The sequence below is a fragment of the Myotis davidii genome, unplaced genomic scaffold, assembly GCF_000327345.1.
Source record: "Myotis davidii unplaced genomic scaffold, ASM32734v1 scaffold901, whole genome shotgun sequence".
NCBI classification, from domain to species: domain Eukaryota; kingdom Metazoa; phylum Chordata; class Mammalia; order Chiroptera; family Vespertilionidae; genus Myotis; species Myotis davidii.
The window spans coordinates 111,795-115,506 of NW_006291427.1; the positions used below are offsets into that span (position 1 = coordinate 111,795).

Here is a 3,712-nt window from a genome sequence, read left to right on the forward strand (position 1 = left end):
GTACCTTGGTTGTGGGCACATCCCCAGTAGGGGGTGTGCAAGAGGCAGCTGATCGATGTTTCTAAGTCTCTATCCCTCTCCCTTCCTGTCTGTAAAAATTCAATAAAATATATTTTAAAAATAATAATAAAAATCTACATATATAAAAGGCTAATATGTTAAGTGTCGAACTGTCCAGGTAATAGCATCACATAGCAATGCCTGGCTTCCTCTCCCCAGTGACGACTAGCCTCCTTACAGTTTCTTTAGCCCAGGACATTCTAGGGGATGGGGCCAGCCTGGACAAAGGGACGTTGGCAGTTTGCAGGCTGGCCATGCCCCCAGCTTTGTCAGGAAGGATGTCCAGAATGACATCTGGAAGGTCGTTCAGCTGTCCAGTCTAATTAGCATATTACACTTTTATTATTATATATGTAAAAGGCTAAGGTGACTCACGCATGCACAATACATATAAAGCTCTAGCTGGCACCAATCACATGTGTGTTTTGATCTGTCATTGCCAATTGTGAATTTGGTTGACACTTCTATTATAGAGAAAGGGCGAATAGCGATATTGAAACATTTCTTCTAATTAATTTCCTTTCAATGTGCACGAATCCGTGCACCGGGCCACTAGTAAGTAAGTAAAAGACTAGTCCTAGTTGCTGTTTCCTCTCACTGAGAAGGTAGCAGCCAACTTTCTTTTTATCTCCCTTCTCTCCTAATACATTTCCTTGGGTCAGAATATAAATCCCTGAAGCAGGGACCAATACTTTTTTAAAAATACGATTACTGATTATTCTGTTTTTATCCCTACTAATGTCCCCAATATGCAGATACTACAACAAGCAAAATAGATCTTTTCTCTGGCCCTAGTGAATAAAAAGTAACATTAACACCTAATCTAAGGTGTGACCTCAGGTAAAAGTTTCCACTTCACTGAATACAGTGGCAAGAATCAACAGATCTAGACCCTGACCGGGTCGCTCAGTGAGTTAGAATGCCATCCTAATACACCAAGGTTGCATGTTCGATCCACGGTTAGGGCACATACAAGAAGCAACCAATAAATGTATAAATAAGTGGAACAACAAATCAATGTTTCTCCCCTTCCCCCTTCCTCTGTCTCTTTCAAATAAATAAACAGATCTAGAATAGATGCAGTAGCCACCCGAGCATCCTTATCCTCAAGCAAGGAAAAAACACACACAACACTCTGGATTTTGTTTACACCCCTCCCCTTTACTTATTTGCTCATATAACAACAAAGCTGAGTGCCAACTATATTGCAAAGCTCTATTATAAGGAGTAAAAAGCCAGGAACAATATTTGCTGTATCATCACAGACTGCTGCATTCACATAGGCATAAAAAGAGGAGGGGCCCGCCCTAACCGGTTTGGCTTAGTGGATAGAGCGTCGGCCTGCGGACTGAAGGGTCCCAGGTTCGATTCTGGTCAAGGGCATGTTCCTTGGTTGCGGGCACATACCCAGTAGGGGGTGTGCAGGAGGCAGCTGATCAATGTTTCTGTCTCATCGATGTTTCTCTCTATCCCTCTTCCTTCCTCTCTGTAAAAGAAAAATCAATAAAATATATTTTTTTTAAAAAGGGGGGGGGGCCCGGTCTAAGAGCCACTGAGAGTTCAGAGAACTCTAGTTTTTGGGCAACAAAGGGGTATAAAATGCTCACTACCAACACCATTACACAGTGAAAAGCATTTTTAAAAAATATGTATTTTTATTGATTTCAGAGAGGAAGGAAGAGGGAGATATAGAAACATCAATGATGAGAGAAACCTGCACGCCCCTACAATCTGGCATGGGTCCTGACCTCCCAGTTCATAGGTCCACGCTCAACCACTGATCCACACCAGTCAGGCTGGAAAGCATTGAATCAGGTATAAGGCAGGCTCACCAGCTCAAGGTGGATAACTACCCTCTTACCACTAACACTCTCCCAGCCAGGTCCCTTTAAACAATGTCTCAGAGCCAGCCATCTCTTTGTTCCTATCAACCAACTTTACAATTTCCAGGACTGTTTATAAGCACACATCCCCAGTAAACCAGCTCTCCGTCCAAACCCTCCTTAGAAAGAAAATCAGAGGCTCTGACTCCAGAGAGAAAATGCTCCCTTCTCACAGCTGGGTTAACCAAAGCTGGAGCTCAAAGGCATATTGTTGAGAACAAGTCCCCAGTGTCTAGAGCAGTAAACAATGCTTCTCACAGAGGAAAAAAAAGAAATCTCCATTGTGCTCCCACAGCTTCAGGTGCAGGCAGGGCCCTTCCCTGCTCCACTGCCAACTCCTCTCCCTGGAGCTGCTTCTGGGAACTGAGAAAGGTGACCTGGTGGTGAAAACGAGCCATGGAGAGCTTTACCTGCTGTATTCTTTCCCACCTTCTTTGGAGTTATCTCTCTGCAGCAATTACTGGGAGCTTCTGCTCAAGTTCCTGGGAATTCTGACTTTAGGTGATGCCAATGCTGTACGATTAAGGGGAAAAAAGAAAAAAAGAATTTTAAACACTCACATAAACTCCACTTCTAATCTAGGTATTTACAGATAAGGGGGGGAAAGAGATGCATGCTAAAAATATACTAATTAAGACCACAACTGGTATTTGTGTTGCAGGCTGAAGAAAGTGGAAAGGGAACTGAAAGTTCTCCAGGTCTACCTCCCATTCAGTGTGAGGAACGTCTCCTAAAGTTCCTAACGTTGTCAGCTAACTTGCTAGATACTCTCAATACTTCAGCAAGGGCGCCTTCTGTTCCACTCCTGCACAGCTTAGCCACCAGCTGGTAAGCTGAAAACCCAAGCCCTTGGACCTTCACCTTACAGAGGCCTCGTGCCCCGTGGAGCTTCAGCAATAGAATCTTCTTCCACCCAATTGTTCAAAACCGAATGATGCCCACTCTCCACAAACATCTCTTCTTGGGGATAAATACCTATAGTTTCTCTAATTAGTCCCTCCTAAGTTTCACGTGCATCTATCGTCCTCTGGAAGTTTACACATGCCCTTCCGAGTGTAAACACCGGATCTGTTCCATCCCACGTCAAAAGCGTATCCAATACAGTTGCAAATGGGGGCTAAACAGTGGTACGACTCACCATAAAAGACTCGACTTACAGGACGCCAGAGGATGACGCCCATAATCGGAGTCTGCACTCGCTCCCAGACCTAGTTCTAACGATGCACACCCTTCGAAGAACTCGTTCTCTAACCCTAAAACCCAGGGAAGTGAAATCAGACCTCCTCTCCTGCCGCAGGCACGAAGAACGGTGCAGACCTCCACGAAAAGCGTCTCGGAGAACTGCCAAGTGAGCGTCGCTGTCATCAGCGATTTAAAGGCAGGGACCCTCCTACAGCCACAGCGGACCTTGAAGCGCTCGAGCGGGGCGCTAGGTCAGAACCGCAGCCCCTTCCTCCCCTCCCTTGCCGGGTATCGCCCAGGGGAAGGGCGTCCCCGGGGAAGCGGCGTCGGGGACCGGCGCCCTCAGCACCCTGCTCCGGGCGGGCTCGGGGACCCCACGGGCCGCAGCGGCGCGGACACCACGCCCTTCCCCGGCGACCACCGCCTCCGCCTCACCGCGGGCCCCGAGGGCGGCCGGACTCACCCTGGAGACAGGGACGAAAGACTTGGGGCGTCCGGACACGGACCAGGCCCCGCTGGACACTGTCACAGACCCACACACCAGGGACAGAACAAAGAACGGAAGCTCCTCCGTTTCGCTTCCGGGT

At 47.4% G+C, this 3,712-nt stretch overlaps 1 protein-coding gene across 4 annotated transcripts in view; it reads right to left on the reverse strand.

Moving 5' to 3' along the window:
- Positions 1 to 3,703, reverse strand: part of ZNF3 (zinc finger protein 3) — an 11,283-nt gene extending 7,580 nt beyond the window's left edge. For 2 of the 4 annotated variants that reach the window (XM_006764656.2, XM_006764653.2), the window contains exons 1-2: positions 3,589 to 3,703; positions 2,354 to 2,456 (exon numbers count right to left, since the gene is read on the reverse strand). The gene's annotated coding sequence lies outside the window, so the exon portion shown is untranslated. Of the gene's footprint in view, positions 1 to 2,353; positions 2,457 to 3,081; positions 3,197 to 3,223; positions 3,542 to 3,588 lie in introns of those variants that run through there. The other 2 variants (XM_015564528.1, XM_006764655.2) reach the window with 2 other exon arrangements.
- Between the last annotated feature and the right edge of the window lie 9 nt (positions 3,704 to 3,712).